The sequence below is a fragment of the Bidens hawaiensis genome, unplaced genomic scaffold, assembly GCF_021521415.1.
Source record: "Bidens hawaiensis isolate Kalapana, Puna unplaced genomic scaffold, B.hawaiensis_p1.1 tig00020443_1, whole genome shotgun sequence".
Lineage (NCBI taxonomy): Eukaryota > Viridiplantae > Streptophyta > Magnoliopsida > Asterales > Asteraceae > Bidens > Bidens hawaiensis.
The window spans coordinates 394746-404239 of record NW_027493122.1 but is presented as its reverse complement, the minus strand read 5'-3'; the positions used below and the strand labels follow the sequence as shown (position 1 = coordinate 404239).

The following is a 9494-nucleotide window of genomic DNA, read 5'->3' as shown; positions in this document are numbered from 1 at the left end:
GTGGCCTATCAGAGGTTCCTCTATGACCCGCAGGTGGTACTTAAGGGTATTTGGGTCTTTTTGGTACCCTACCTCTATAATGCTGATGATATTTTGAAATTTAAATGGCCCGACAATTCTACTGAAAAAGCTAAAACAATAATGGCTAAATACTTGGAGGCAGTTGCATTCACTTTTGTGACAGGTATGTGTAGTTTATATTTTTAATATATTTTCAACATGGTATTTAGCCAAATATGAATTTGACAAACATGCATATTAGATGTAGCAGAGGCTTATGCAGCAGTTATAAAATCTGATTGTTCTAAGGTTTTACCAGAAAAGTCAATTCAAGATAAACTCAACTCGGTTTGTGACTATATGTGTGTTAATCTGACAACATATGTGAGTAAAATTCAGGACGATTTACATTTCCTGGCACATGTAATTCTTTCTGCTTTAACGCCTGCTGTTTAGGTAAACCAGACTTTTAGGTTTCTAAAATACAGGTGTTGTATATACTATAGAGTTGCAAATTTATCATGTGATCTTTTTTAATATGCATCGATATGTACTATTGCTTGTAACCTTGAGAAAAGGTTAACATTTAAATCAGTCTCTTTATTGGATTCATAAGTTGTAAGCAATTTGAGTTTAATAGATTTCCTTCATGGAAGCTATGGTATTTATTTATTTTACTATAACTAAAACAAGAAAACGTATAGCATTATCTCATCTCATCTTTTATTTCGGGAATGTCAAACTTGGTTTTAAGCCTCCTTACAATACATAAACTGAACCAAGGGGGGAAATATACCTCCCGATTTTCATATTTATATTCTACTATCAGGCATGTAAATAACACCAAAACCTTGGGTTAAACTAGGAAATTCTTGACCTTGGGTTTTGAGAACACATCAACTATTATGATCGTTTAGTATTATTATTAATGGGTAGAGATAATTTACAATAATGGCTTAATGTATGATAGGTACGCGAGACGCTCAAAGGAAAAAAACAAAGGCAAAAGTACGAAAACGCTCAACCAAACCCTAAAACGCTTAGCCAAAAACCTAAAACGCTAAAAACCGGTCTTCGTTAAAAAAAGTGAAAAATTGATTGATTAACCATCCAAAACTGTTTTTTTCCGGTGAACCAATGATTAATTGGATATGTATTGACGATTTTGAGATGTTGGGATGTGATTTCATGGATCGATTTCGTGAAAAAATGGATTCACGTATCTATTGTACGTTAAGGTATTATTGTATTGGATCTTTTCCCTATTATTAATACTATTCTAAAATAATAATATTATTAATATTATATTACTCCCTCCGTCCCATTATAAATGTCATAGTTTGAATTTTCAAGTCTTTTTTTTACAAACTTGACCGTAAATATTTTTGTTCGTGTCATATAATACTTGATGAAAATTATATCAATGTAAAATACATTTAAAATCCAATCCATTCATATATTTTACATCAAGTATTATATAACACAAACAAAAATATTGTCGGTCAAAGTTAAACAAGAAAGACTTGAAAAATCAAACCATGACACTTATAATGGGACGAAGGGAGTATATTTTTTATGATTCACTCTGCTTTGTCCTCTTTTAATGATGACAATAATCCATTTACACATCACTTAAACGAGTTATGTTTACTTTAAACAAATAGTGTTTCCGTTTAGAAGACACCAATTCATAGTTTTAGTTTTGTCAGTGCGACACCGAACTATCCATTGATTGGTTGGATATAAAACGAGGCAAAGCTATTAAATGCACTTCTCTAACTACATAAACACAAATGAGAGTTATTATTTAAAACAACAAACTATTAAGTAAAGTTTAAAATACAAACTAAACTTTTACAAAATATTATATGAATGAAAACTAACAAAAGTACTATAGATGATACATCACAAATAAATGTGTATTTCGTTGTAATTTTTCAGCGCCATCATATTGTGCTGGTTTACGGTTCTTTAATCAATCGCCATGGATCCATAGCCAAATGTTGACACCGTCACGACCCAATGCCCTACCGAACAAATCCTTGTTGTGCATCTTAAAATTACAATGTTAATCGAGATGAGTGTTTTATGGTGAAACTACAAAGTTGAAACCACACGTCCTTCATATTTTCAATCACCAAAACACATCTAATCAATGTTTCTGGCTTTGGAGTATGTTTTTTTGGTGGTGTCCAGAGAGATGATGGTAAGATATAGTATAATCTGTAGGTTATTGTGATGTACCATAATAAGGTCAACTTTGTTTTTTTTTTGGTAAGGTTGACTTTTATACACATGCCACGTAACCTGCTACATAAGCAAGTTTTGACAACTTGTGAGCCTAATAAGCATCAGACTAACAGAGTTAACATTTCGTTAGTCACGGCCCATTGTAAAACAAATGCACATTTAGTTAGCACCACCTCCAGCCAAGTGTTAAGTTGAGATTGTTATTTGTTAATAGATCATAGTTGAGATTATTTAAAACCGATTCTCCTTATTCATTTACACAACCCATGACTCTAATCAAGCCCGATCAAATGCCCCCCGAGCACCCGCTCAACGCACGAGCACTTTTACTAGTAACTAAAAACAACCGTAACCAAATCAAGCACAAACATAAAACAAAACAAAAAAAGTAAAAAGACGAAACCAAACATCTTTCTTCAAAATCTAAATAACCGAAGTTTCGCTTTACAATTCAGCTTTAGCCCAAAACCGACCCAAACCAAAACCGGCCACACCTACCTTCAACTCCACTACCACAAACACTCAAAAAACACATCATCAAGCGCCGTTACAAAACCCTAACACTACCACACCAAAACCCTAACAAACACTCAATCCATCATCAATCCACACATCAACAATGTCTCCAAATCTCGAATGCCGTATGTACGAGTCACGATTTCCGGACGTGGACATGGCCGTAATGATCCAGGTCAAAAGCATCGGCGAGATGTGTGCTTACGTGTCACTACTCGAGTACAACAACATCGAAGGTATGATTCTGTTATCCGAGCTGTCACGGCGTCGTATCAGGAGCATCAATAGCTTGATTAAAGTAGGCCGTACGGAGCCTGTCATGGTGCTGCATGTGGATCAAGAGAAAGGATATGTGAATCTTAGTAAGCGTAGGGTTTCCGAAGAGGATGTGCAGATTTGTGAGGATAGGTATAATAAGAGTAAGCTTGTGCATTCGATTTTGCGACATGTGGCCGAGACTATGCAGATTGATCTCGAGGTAATTGGCTTGGTAATTTAGGGTTAGTTAGGATTGTTATGATGTTGATTGTTGCTTGAATTGAGCGGAGATTAAAATGAACTTGAGTCGGAGCCTAAAAATAAGCTTACTTAGTAAATGAGCTGGAGCCGTAGCTTTAGTTGTTGAGCTGGCTCACGAGTCTAAATGAGCTTATTATTTATATAATTGTTTTATGATAAAAACAACTAAATAATAAACCGTATGTTTACTAATTTAGGAATGGTGCAGTTGTGCAGATTGATATGGAGTTAATGGTTTGGTTTTTGGATGGTGCATTTTTTTTAGTTTAGTAGTTTAGGGTTAATTAGGATTATTATGCATAGTTATTAAAAATGGCGCGCCTCTGCGCCTAGACGAGATTTCAAGGCGGGACAATAGTCAACCGCCTTGGTTGACTAAAGTCAACATTTTAGGAGTAAAAGCGGCATGTGCATATTTTTTTGATTTTTTTTATTTACTTTGATTTTATGTGATAAATACTTGAACAGTTTACCAAATATTTATGGGATTAATATAGTTAACAGTTAATCTCTTATATATATGCATTAAACTTTATTATCACATATCAAGAAGCCTACCAGTCGCTACCAAAAGAAAACAGGCTAGCTATATATATATATATATATATATATATATATATATATATATAGTTTTAGATTATGAGCTTATTAATATTCTATTCTGTTTTACTTTTTGTTTTAAATTATGATGTTATTAATTTCTTTGCTTTCGTTTCTATATTTATTACTTTATGAATTTTTTTTGCTTCTGAGTATGAACAATTTGGTTATTTTGGATTTTCATATGATTTTGGAAACTATGGTTGAGGATTATGCTTTTGAATTGTTTTGGTATTTGAATAAAGTATTGTTTGCCATTATAAATTTTGTTTTTGAAAATTTTTATTTAAGTGCGCTTTTTTTTTTCTCTGGCCACACTTTTTTTGCGCTTAGCGCCTACCGCTTAGGAGAGGCATGTTCGCCTTGTGTGCGCTTGTCGCATTTAATAACTATGTTATTATGATGTTGATTATTATTACTAGAGAGCTAGTATGGGTGTAAACAAGTCAATCAACTTGCCAGCTACTCGAGATCGGCTTGCAAAAAGCTTGAAATGAGCCGAGCTAAAATGAACTCGAGCCTAAGATTAAGCTTGCTTAATAAACGCGTCCGAATCTGAGCTTGAGAGCCTAAATGAGCTTATAATTTATATTATTTTTAATGCATCTGTTTATGTAGTTATCTAATAGTTATTATCATAGTTTAAATGCGACAGGAGCACACAAGGCGAACATGCCTCTTCTAGGCGGTAGGCGCAAATAGAGCGTGACCTGAGACAAAAAACACACTTGAATAAAAAAAATCACAAACAAAATTTATAATGGCAAACAATACTTTATTCAAATACCAAAACAATTCGAAAGCATAATCCGCAACCATAGTTTTCAAAATCATATGAAAATCCAAAATAACCAAATTGTTCATACTCAAAAGCAAAAAAATTCATAAAGTAATAAATATAAAAATGAAAGCAAAAAAATGAATAACCTCATAATCTAAAACAAAAATTAAAACAAAACAGGATATTAATAAGCTCATAATCTAAAACAATATATATATATATTGCTAACTTGTTTTCTTCCTGTAGAGGATGGTAGGCTTCTTGATATGTCATAATAAGGTTTAATGCGTTCATTATATACATAGAGATTAACTGTTAATTATGTTAATCCCATAAATATTTGGTAAGTTGTTCAAGTATTTATCACATAAAATCAAAAAAATATGCACATGCCGCTTTTACTCCTAAAATTTCGACTTTAGTCAACCAAGGCGGTTGACTATCGGCTCGCTCTGAAATCTTGCCTAGGTGCAGGGGCGCACCGTTTTTAATAACTATGGTTATTATTATATGTACAAATTATGTTTAAAATTTAAAATAACAAAATAATAAACCCTAAGTTACATAAAACTATAAAAGAATATTTATATAAATCATTAATTAATTAGTAAACGAGTTGAGCTCGAGCTTGAAAAACTACTCACGAGCTTTAGAAATAGAGCTAGAAATGAGCCGAACTTGAACTTTTTGTAAGTTAAACGAGCCGAGCTCAAGCTTAGGTTTGGCTCGGCTCGTTTACACATCTAGGAGCTAGAATATGAATATGTTCTTGATTTTTTTTTTAAAACTTGAGTTTGGGGTTAGGGCCTGTTTATGTGAATGATTGTGCATTTTACAACTGAAGACACTGTCAATTGTGGCTTAAACATTTGGTAGGTGACAGCCAATGTTTAAGCATGCATACGAGCATAAGAAGTGATACAATCAATGTTAAGGATTTTGAGTTACTAGATCAAGCTCTTGTGTTTCATGGATCATAAGTAGCCTAAAGTGTAGAAGTTTAAAAGTGGAAGGTTTTTTTTTCTTGTAAATGACATAAACATTCTGTTTGCATTTTATTACCTACGCAATCATCATCAAGGCATTTTGTTCAGTCACACCTTGATCTTATTATCTTTAAGACATTTAAGAAAATTTATCTGTTAATTATTTAGAAGCAAGGTTTCTGTTTTCATTTGACCTCAATTCTGAAGGTAAGCTATATAATATATTATGAATGGGCGTGCACGAATAGTCTAGTTCTTTTACTAATAGTCTAATAAGAATTTGACTCAGACTCACTATGTTCAAGCATCAAAGATACAATGTTCTATCGCTCTATAATGAATGGAAAATCTAATTGATTGAATAGAGTATCTCGCTTTAGAGGATGTTAATTATTTTAACCATTAGGTATATTTTAGTATTTCTCATAATACTTTATTGTGTAGAGTCATACACTTAGATTGACTGCGCACACTGATAAAACTATAAGTCGAATAATGAATGATCTGAGTTGTATTCTTAGGGCTTGAAGATTTTTCGATGCAAAACTAGAAGAGTCTGCATATATATATTTTTTATATTTTATTGTATCTGTTTTTTGCTTACACTTGTTAATGCAGTCATTATACTCAGTTTTGGTACATGCTTGCTAATGGAAATTGATAAGTTTGTGGTATTTACAATGACAGGATCTGTATATTCACGTTGGTTGGCCTTTGTACCGGAAGTATGGTCATGCATTTGAGGTGGGTTGTAAACAACACTGCTGAAAAAATTATTTGTAGATTTTATGTATAAATATTCTAACTGCTCTAATTGTTGCAGGCATTTAAGTTAATTGTGAATGACCCTGATTCCATTCTTGACACACTTACCCGTGAAGTTAAAGAAACTGGTCCTGACGGAACTGAGGCATGTCTTATGTTCTAATCAGGGTCTTTTATGCCCGCCAATAGACGTCGGTAATCACAACATTTAATCTACTCATTATTAGGTGACAAAAGTGGTTCCTGCTTTGACTGAGGAAGTCAAAGATGCATTAGTAAAGAACATTAGAAGAAGGATGACCCCACAACCTTTGAAGATCCGTGCAGATATTGAGATGAAATGCTTTCAGTTTGATGGAGTTCTTCACATTAAGGTGTTCTATTTTATCATTAGTTTTCAGGTTATGATGATTAAGATATATACAGTTGCAAGTGATATTATAAATTTGTTATTTTAGGAGGCTATGAGGAAGGCAGAAGCTGCTGGGAATCAGGACTGCCCTGTTAAAATCAAGTCGGTTGCTCCTCCATCTTATGTTCTTATCACACAAACTCTCGATAAGGTAAATTAAATGTCATGTTTGACTTATTGACTATTATATTTGCTAAGAAGTAGTTTTGAAGTCGGCATTATCTTACAAAGGGAAACTTGTTTTATCTTTAAAAAGCTAATTTCTTTTACATGGATTATTGTGTTTGTTATTTACTTTTGTCATGTATTTTTTATTTTTCGCTTGGTTCCATATCAGCATCCTAATGAAGATGTCATTCACCTAAATATCTGAGCTAGGACTTAGCCATAAGTTTTTTTTTTCTATTCATAGGATTTATATTGAAAGTGATTCCTTTATTCGACATGTTTTTAAATGAAATTGCTAGGTCTTTTAAAAGCAATTTCTTCACATTATATAAAGCATTATAATTGTCTGTTCCTACACTTTAGAAGAACAAACTATTTCTTGAACCCTTTGATAAATGATAATGCATCTATTTTCAGTACTTGAATCTCGTAGTTCAAACTACCGTTACGTGAACAGTTATTGTCATTAATTAATAAACAAAATAATAACTTCAATGAACCTGAATCCAGATTGTATTTCTTTAAAAATATATCTAAGCTTGAAATCCTAGCTTTCGCTCTTTCAGGGGTTAAGAGTGTTGAATCTCTGTTGAAACAGTTGAATCTTGTGATGATAATTCTTGGGTGTCTGCTATTTGATTGAATATGGACATATTTGAACTTGATCAACAAAACAGAGTAACAGAGTTTTATTCAAACTCAAGTCGTTGCATTCTTATACTAGGTCCCTAAAGGTTCGGTATGCAGGGAAGGCTCGTTTTGGATTGCTTAGGTATAATGTACTATGCAATGTTGTACATTGTACACAATAAATATCAATATAAATTTCCATAGGAGTTGTAGAATTCAAAGTAGAAAGTCTGATAACCAATAGTTACCTCAAAAGACATCCACCTTATGTCGTGCAAAATTAGTCTACTTTCTGTAGTACAACATACCCGAGCGATCCGAAATGAGCCTATCCTTTATCGAATTCTAGAGATCTAGCAAACCATGATCCCAGTATGGTGTGATATGAGTTCCAAGAGATTGATTGAAAATGAAAAACTTTCTTGGTAAGATTTGTTTTTTAAATCACTCGTTATATTGTTTTGTTTTTGAACATTGATGACTGATCACATGCTCTTTATAAAAAACTAACAGAACTCCGCATAAATTGCCAAGCCAGCTGATACAAACTGTTTTGGCTTAAAACACTCATATGTTCAGTTCGGTTTTGTAAAATCTCAAATCGATATGTTTGGTTTGGCTGAGATTTCTAGGCCCAAACTGAACCATGTGCGTCTCCCTAGGTGCCACTAGACATGTCATACTTTTGGACCTGAATTATATGTATATATGCATATATTATCAATTTTTCACTAGCAGTATGGTGCATGCATTGACATGTGGTATGTCTAGATATCGTTATAACACACATTTATGTCAAGGACTAATGCCTTTTTTAGATTTATATTGTTATATATTCCATATTATGCAGCCATATTTCTTTTATATCTAACTGATGTCATCGTATGGTTATATAGGAGCAAGGCATTTCAGTTCTTACAAAAGCTATCGCTGCATGTACCGAAGAAATAGAGCTCCACAAGGGAAACTTACAGTAAAGGAGCCACCGAGAGCGGTTAGTTTTAGTTCTAGTTTCTTAACTTTAGCAAACTTTACTTCTATTAAAAATGTGCAAAGCTGGTGTTTCTTATATAAAAAGGGAGAATTATTATGTGACTGACATGACGGGTTGGTTCAGGTGAGTGAACGTGAAGACATACTGCTGGCTGAACGGATGGCGAAGCTAAGTCAAGCAAATGAAGAAGTCGAAGGAGACGATGACAGTGAAGAGGAAGAAGATACCGGAATGGGAGACATTGATTTGGACAAACAGCAAGAAATTTAAACAACAAAAGAGAGAGCGAGCCCATTCGATTACTTTTTTGAGGTTTTTTTTGTTCTATTTTATATTTATAATATTTGTTCACTAGTAAAAATTTATTGTATTTTTGTTTTTCTGTCAACCAAGTAGTTGAATAGAAACTTTTGTGATGCCATCAGACACATATTATAATTACTTTTTTATGTGGTTAACCATTGTTTCTGAACCACTTGCTTTGTTACTTATGTATGGTTGTTTATTACGTAACAAAATTATTGAATTTTCTTTTGTTATAAATAGATTAAAAAGCCAACTATTAACTTTAGTTACTAGTGCAACCATTTGATGTGTAAAAGTCATGTAGGATTGTAGGCTGTTTTTGATTTATGCAAATGCATGTACAAATATGTATCATCTTGGTTATATACAAATATGTATTATCTTGAATGATAAAATTACACTTTATCAAATTGTGACCACTTTAAAAGATGAGTTAATATTTTGTTTTTCTTGCATTTTAGAATAGTCAATGGACCTTAATATATATTAGATCTAGGTTGTTTGAATATATTGGTGTATTGAACTATTAAATCTTAATAAAAGTTGTTATTTTAGCTTTTTATAAAC

General features: G+C 32.8%; 1 pseudogene across 1 annotated transcript; it reads left to right on the top strand.

Moving 5' to 3' along the window:
- The first annotated feature begins 2799 nt into the window (after positions 1-2799).
- LOC143560761 (eukaryotic translation initiation factor 2 subunit alpha homolog) lies at positions 2800-9067 on the top strand (annotated as a pseudogene). The gene is made up of 7 exons (XR_013140183.1): positions 2800-3244; positions 6340-6396; positions 6476-6562; positions 6645-6791; positions 6876-6980; positions 8524-8621; positions 8745-9067. The product of XR_013140183.1 is annotated as a eukaryotic translation initiation factor 2 subunit alpha homolog (transcript).
- Positions 9068-9494: the final 427 nt, after the last annotated feature.